The 7,965-nt window shown below is 34.8% G+C and overlaps 1 long non-coding RNA gene across 1 annotated transcript; it reads right to left on the minus strand.

Moving 5' to 3' along the window:
• Positions 1 to 1,571: 1,571 nt before the first annotated feature.
• On the minus strand, positions 1,572 to 7,725 carry LOC107082458. The gene is made up of 3 exons (XR_001481137.1): positions 7,505 to 7,725; positions 7,319 to 7,398; positions 1,572 to 2,130 (listed from the first exon to the last, which is right to left on the minus strand). It is a non-coding gene; the product is annotated as an uncharacterized LOC107082458 (long non-coding RNA).
• Positions 7,726 to 7,965: the final 240 nt, after the last annotated feature.

Consider the following 7,965-nt stretch of genomic DNA (forward strand, 5'->3'; position numbering starts at 1 on the left):
AGTTCGTCTGTTTCCTGATCTGTTTCTGCCCTCGGACTTCTGAGATGTCGACCACCCCTGTTGACCCTGTTTGCCTGTTCTTGGATTGCTCTACTGTTACCTGGATTCCGCCTGCTGCTGACTTCGGACCAGTCTTCTGACCACAGCTTGGTCAAATATGGTTACAGACTGGAATAAAGCCTGGTAATTATTTGGTGATATTCATACCATCTTATAAAACATTAAATACATTTTCCAACCTCAGTCTTATATTAATTCCTTTAAAAATATCCACTTTTTCCGAGAGGTTCTGGTATCACTGATCAGAAGGATGTCTTCATGAAAAAGATCTTCAACTGATTAAAGAAGCTTTGGATATGCATATCTAAACCCTTGCTAAGGAAATCAAATAATGTCGGTCCTTTTTCCACAATGTATACCTGGATTGGGGTATACATTGTGGAATCCATCTTATGCAATCCCCATAGACTGCTGTCTTCATGATTGCTTGAATTATAAAGGACAGCTGTAGCGGCACACAAGCTCCTTTAGTTTCTTCGGTACCGCATGGAAAAACAGTCTAGCAACAAGTATTGAAACGCGAGCAATTCCAGATAATTTTCTTCAACTTGTGATGTTTATTAAAAGAAAACAAAAAAAGAGAACATCCACACTCTCATAATACTGTATAAACTGTCAAAAACTGTTGCTTCCAGCATATCTGTTTCCCCCTCAGTCCTTACGTACAGAACGTACAAGCAAACAAAAGAAAAACATTTATGCAATTACACCATGCTGCAAGCCCAGAAATATGCATTTAAAATTGCATTTCTATATTCTATGCTTTTAATATTAGAGGTTTTAAATTTAAATGATAATCTTAACAACAAAAATTTATCAATCTTGTATTTTAACCTTTTTTAAAACTATAAATGAATATGTCTCAAATTGGCTATTACAACAGCTTTACAAATACATGAGCTGTATACACAAAGGGATATTGCTGTAGTTAAATTATCGTTATGTTAATCAAATTATCATTTAGCACAACAGTGTGGGGGAATTAAATTTTTCTTAGAGATAGAAAATAAACCTGCTTTGCATTGTTTTGTTTTTGCACATTTCCAAACCTACATACAAAATAACCTTGATAGAAATTCCTTTTTAATCATATCTTGATGAATATAAAAAATCTGAATTGTTTTTGTTTTTTTAGTATGTTTGGAAAGAATGAAAGCTAGTTTTTGTTAGACACTATTCTGGGTTTTTTCTGTTTTTGCTGCTTCTTCAGCTGTTCCTCATTCCCTCTAAATAGTCCTGTAAGTCACTTATCCTCTTTTGCATCAGTACATAATATATCGCATTGGTTTACTTTGTTTCTGGATCCTCCCATTGCTATGTCTGATTTTTTATTTTTTTTTATTGCTCTGCCAAAACTCACTGCTCCTCATCCCATTTTTGTGTTTTTTGTTACTCGTCAAAAATGTTAAGTCTTTAAAGCACAACTTTAAGCTAAGCCTAAATTAACAATGAAGAGTCTTTATTGTCATAAATTTTACAAGAACAAAATGTTCTTAAGACATCAATTCACAATGCAAATACAATAAACAGAAAATAAATAAAAAATTTGTATTGAAAAACAAAAGTTAACATCCCTCAAGAAGAAAATCACTAAGTATAAAATGTTAAACACCCGTTTCTTTCGTCCTCGGAAGAAAACATGTGTACCCTGAAATGAAAAATGTAGTATTTACATAAAGGGCAGTTGTGCTGAAATACTCTATGAAATGGACTAGGGGCTTGTTTGTCAGCTGGTTTTGCAGCAACTCCAGGGAAATATTTTTCTCTTTGCCCTTGACTTAATTTTACAGTGTTTCTTTAGTTTATTTTAGATTATTAATGTTTTTTTTTATTATTTGGTTTTATCTTTGTATATAAAACAAATCAGCTGCTTCTCATCCTTCTTATATCCCGACAGATAACAGAAGTATTAATCCTTAATTACTGGCTGGCACAGCATTTGTTTTTTCATCTATTTAAGTCAAAAAGAGAAAAATTAATGTAAAGAAGACAGACCAATCAAAAACAATCATAACTCACCACTGGACAAGTGGCCAATATTTTTATAAGTAGCATTCCAGTCTTCTAATCCTGAGGAAAAAGAAAGAAAGCAGCATTGATTGCTGGACCAGCACAGCGTTCTGTCATTATTGACTGGCTCTGCTGTCAGGAAAAGAAAAGTTAAGCTATTCACAGTGGAAATGCAAAGAACAAAACAGAACAACCCAGCCTTCAAAATCTGACACTCTGAGCTCATGCACAAAGGAATTTCACATAGATCCCACTAATCAAGTTATCCGTTTTCAGATTCATACTCAGTTGCTGTTTCACAGTTCAAATAGGACATATATTGCATTATCTTTAACACTGAAGCACATGTTTTACTTGTGTGCTGCAGAAATAACTAGTTCATAAGCAGAATCCACAATGTTCAATCAGACTTTGATGGTTTCCATAGCACTCTAATACAAATAATGAAAAAAAATATTTTTTATTGGCACTGAAAGATGAATACAAACTGAGTCAGCCGTGAAACACGTGAAAGGTTTTCTATCATTTCGATTAGACCAAAACTGCACCAGAAATTGACTGAATGGGAGTTTCTTGCAGACCAGTGAGTGCAAGGTTCTGCCTCATGCAGAAAAGGTGCACTTTTCCATAAATTTCTCAATCTCATGAATGGATGAAGAAGAAATAGTGTGTCTATTCTACCAGTGCATATTGCTATAATGCCTTGTGAAATCAGATTGGCAGAAAGAAAAGAAGTCAGATACAATACAAATATACACCTACATAAATTAAAACAATAAGAAAAATGTGTGCTTATTTGTGTTGTATCTGTGTAAAGTTAAGATAAAAACGACAAATAATGCATTTATTTATTCTTTTTTTAAATAAAACCTTTGACCAACTCTTTGATCCCCCAAAAATAACTGCAAGAGACTGTGATTCACATATTGGTATCCCTCTAAAATTCCACATAATAATTTATTTCTAAATGCATATATTTTTACCTCTAAATTGCAACTGGTTATTTACTTTAATCATTTAAGAGTAACTCTCTTCCCACCCTTATCCACATAATAGCTGGGACTTGTTAAACCAGGAGCCTCTGTCATTTTCTTCCTTCTACTGCAGCAAATTACTAGTACATTGAGTTACAGCCAATTTTGTAGCCATGACCAATAAACTAACAAGCAATATTTTTATGGCAAAAATACGAATACAGCAGACATGGAATCTAGCTTTCAATGACCCTAAATGAGAATACCTTATTGTTGGTTCCAGATGTAAGAGGCATTAAAACCATGAGGTAAACATAAGGATGGAGCATTCTAAGCAAGATGTTCAAAACATGTTTTTCATCTCCATACTTATACGTTGCTATGCTACTACATCTTTTTTCACAACAGAAAGCTTTTCATATGAACAATTTGAGGGGGTTTACAGCATGGTTAATGGGACTTCAGATCTCTCAAGAGATGAATGCTATTCACAACCTGGAGACATTAATGCTCTTCCTAGTGTTATAGGATCAGAGGCTTTTATAGAAAAAAATAATAATCATGTTCATAAGACATTTTTATTTATTAGAATGAATTATGCAGAAAATAATGGATAATTTGTAATTGTAGACAGATTATCAAAGCAAAACAAAGCTGTATACTAAATCTTATTCCCTTAAGTTTTTGACTATATTCTAACCCTTTTGTTTTTTTGTTTTTTTTTTTTTTTACCAAAGAAGCACTCCCTACTATGAATCTGGTCCTGTTCTTTATGCTCTATCATAAATCCCTTCACCTCCCCATTAAAGACAGAAAAAAATGAGCTGCCAGTAAAATAAATTGAAATTGACAAAAGTAATAATAAATAAAAAAGAAATAAAAATGGAATTCAAGACATTAGGTTTTAATATCTTTTTAGGTATATATTTATTAATAAATAAAACAAATAAACAAGCCTGATGGAGATCCTGAAGTAAAATTTTGTTGAGCAATCACTGAAATCAGGTGTTTTTTCTGTAATGTTTGTTCACAGTACATGAGAAAGGTACTTTAATTTGTTTGAGACAGTTTTTTTTTATATATATATTTGTCTAGATAAAAATTCAAAATATACATTTGATTTTACTAAATAATAATTTAGAGCATTGTTATTTTTTATCATAATTTACTGATGTAAATGTATCATTTAAGACCATATTCAAGCAGCTCAATCAAGCAGCTCGTTTCTCACGAAAGTTCAACATCTTATTTAGAAATTGAAGATCAATGGGACTGTAAGCAACCTCCCTGTACGAGAAAGAAAATTGATAAAAATGGACAAATAGAAAAAATGGATAATATGAATAATATGAATAGTAACAAAAGAGCCTAGAAAAAATTCTAAAGAGATTAAAGGGAAATTTTTAGCTCAAGGAACATTGGTGTTAGATTGCACCATACGTAGTTTATTTGAGCCAAAGTGGACTTAATGGGGAGACGACCAAGCTTGACACCATTGTAAAAAAAAAAAAAAAAAATAGTCATAAAAAAGCCAGCCTAGAATTTGCCAAACCACATTTTGACAAGCCACACAGCTTCTGGGAGACTGTTCTATGAACAGATGAAACAAAAATATAGCATTTTGCCAAGGCACATCAGCTCCATGGTCATAAACACCCATGTGATAAAAGCACTCCAGAATGACTAAAAGTCAAAAGTTGCTTTCTATGATCAGTACCCTGGCCTAAATCCTATTGAGGAAGATGGAAGGTGCTAGAACATGCTGTGTGGAAAAGGCAGCCTTCAAACCTGAAACAACTGAAACAGTTTGATGATAAGGAGTGGACCAAAATCCCTGCTGATAGGAGCAGAAGTGTCACTAGAAACGCTTCCTTAATACTTAACTAAGATCAACTTGTTAATCGAATATGATAAAGTATTGCACAAGGTTGGAAAAAAAAGAACACTTCTAGTCTGTTAAGGTACTTGGACTGACTTAGGTATAAAATGAGCTCATCCATTGTTAATGCAACTCATGAATACAGTCAAGGAGAAAAAGAGGCGAAGTGAGGTTGCATCAGTCTTTGTCTATATTTGAACCTTGGGCAGAAGGAGCCTTCTTGCATGCATAGATGTAGCCCATAAAACTGCTCATGGTCAAGAAAAAATAGGTTTAAAGATCTTCCTCATTAGAGAACATGTATCCATGATCTTTATCTTTTAATACTCAAATTATTATGACAATTTTGACCGGTTTTATTCTAACAAGCATGCCTTTGATGATTTTGTGATGGACCATTACCTGAGGCTGTAACAAAATAATTAAGGAGAATCTTTTCTCTCTTTACAGTGTAAATAAATGGGAAATTATTTTTGGATCACTGATCTTGAATTAGGCACTTACATATAATAATACGTAATATCAAGCACCTTTGAAGAAGGGACTAAATTGCTGCCTCTGTTAAATCTGGCACAAATGGGTCTTATTGAGTAAAGAACGCCTGGGGTTATTCTCTACCTGAGTGTTTAAACTCAGTTCATGAATAGGCACTGGTGCACATCAGAGGGATAATCAGTGCTTTTCTCACAAAAGTCTAATTCAAACTTTGATGCAGTCAAGATATCAGGTTTTCCCACAGACTGTCTGCTTGTTCCAACAGTGGCTAAAATGTGGTGTAAAGTATCCTAATCTTTTCATGATTAAAAGCAATTTATAACTTCACAGAGCGAGCCAAGCAAAGCAAACAGTACCTAACACAGAAAAAGAAAACTTGAAAGTTATTATAAACCATCAATCAACAGAAACAAGCAATTTCTGCGTCTGTTTTTCTCCCTTTGGTTTCTCATACAAGTCAAAGCCAGCTTTATGTTTACACTTGTCTTCTCTTTACTTATACTCTTTCTCATTTTTTCTTACTTTCTCAGATAGAATTGTCTAGGGATTTTGTACTTGATCTGCCAACGTGTTATCTGCCAATGTGAAAAAGTGTTATTAAAGATCCAGGTGCTCCAGGTGAGGTTTGGCACATGAAAAGTGCATGTCTGGTGTCCATGTTCCATTAATAATGAATCAAAGCACAAAGTTTAGGGCTTTAGTCATTCACAATCTGACATATACTTTTCCACAAAAAAGTTTAATATCCTCCAGTAGAGCTTTATAGAGATATTTATGACTATTTTGGCAGTTTGCTGATCTGAATCAGAATCAGAATCAGAAATACTTTAATAATCCCAGAGGGAAATTACTGGAGCTTACCTATTTCTGTTGTAGGAAACAAACAGCCTTAAAGAGCAATTATTTATGTATGCCAGTATAGGAAGGAATCTAAAGATTGTTTAAAAACAACATGAAGTCCCTCATCTTGCAATGAGAGGTTATCTGGTAATAGAGAGGTGATGATAATGGTCTACACTCTCACCAAATGACCCACAAATTCTTTGGAACACTGGGCCTCTTGCAAGAAGAACAAACAAATTTGTTCTTACATGGTTGGTTTCAATGATTTAGGAAAAAAACATTGTATTTACCACTTTACTCCTGCTTCTAATCTTCTCTCAGGCAGGATCAAATTTTATGAGTGCTCCAGACTTAATGTAAGGGTCTTGAACAATCACTCAGCTGTTTCCCTAACCTTTTTTTCCCCTCCACTAAATGACTATATTTGGCACTTATAAGCAATTGTCCATTCCATTCAGCTGTATATATGGTGCTATATAGTGCAACACTTCAATTTTCACTGATGACAAATCTATTACTCATTTCACGAGCAGCTGGGATGTCAGTGTCCAGGGGACACTGATTTAATTTCTTGTTTTGTCAAAGGGAAGAAGTCAGTGAGCTCCATGTGAGATCAAGCTATTGCTGAAATAACATCTGGTACAGAAAATGGATAGAAAGTTAACAAAGATGGCACAGCTACATGTTGCTGCTTGAAATGTTTGTATCAGTTCACTTCATGACACTGCAACCTGACTATGTTATTCCACAAGTATGGAATGTTTAAGTTTAGGTCTGTCTAAATTAATCTTATTAGTTTTTCCAATAACATTTTTATTTTTATGTTTTGTATGAGACAGAACAAGGGACAACAAAGGGATGGCAGACATGCTCTAGAGATGTATAGTACACATGTGCATGTACTGTGATGTACAAACTTGTAAAGTCTCTCTTCTTCATCTTCAATTACATTTCTGTGTATGACCACCATCTGACAAGTTCTGGAAGTTGTAGCCTCATATGGAATTATTGCGGCAGTAATTATGCAGATTGGCAATTCTTGTGAATGCACACTCACTTATGCACAGGTGGAATGCATCTGGTTTACCAGGATCATTCACTGAAGTGTAGAAAGCTTTTTGAATCTGATCTGGTGCACTCGTAGGAGCCCATGGTAGGAGAAAAAATAAAAGAAATTACGACAAGAATATAGAAATGCTGTCGCATGTGGCCCAATGTTTCTATGTTCGTTTTGTGTGTTTACCTCGTCCTTCTTGAATCGTCAGTCGGCCTCAGATAAAAGGCTGCTCATACGGAGCCTGGTTTTCCCTGAGTTTTCTTCCTGTTAAAATGCAGTTCAATTGGAAACACTCACACAAAGAGAAAAGACAATTAGGAGAAATGTATTGATACAATTTGTCTTTAGCGCTCAGACCTAGGCAAGAACATGGCGCTTAATTTTGATAGATATGCATGAACAGGAGCAAAGAATAGGGCTGTTTCCCCCCCACTTCCTGAAACTGGTGGTGGAGTGGAGATAGATGAAGTTGGTCAGTCTGTAGACTGCTGGTTAGCGAGACGGCATGCTGAGCTTTATGGGGAGATCCAGTGGACTGCGTGAGCTGATACTAGAGCTTCACTCAGGGACCTGGAAGATTTAAGTCCAGTTGGATAACACAGGTTGAGAGAACCTGTCCATGATGAGCAAGCATGAAGCTACAGTGG

Source organism: Cyprinodon variegatus, unplaced genomic scaffold, assembly GCF_000732505.1.
Source record: "Cyprinodon variegatus isolate N-32 unplaced genomic scaffold, C_variegatus-1.0 Scaffold54, whole genome shotgun sequence".
In the NCBI taxonomy this organism is placed as follows: Eukaryota; Metazoa; Chordata; class Actinopteri; order Cyprinodontiformes; family Cyprinodontidae; genus Cyprinodon; species Cyprinodon variegatus.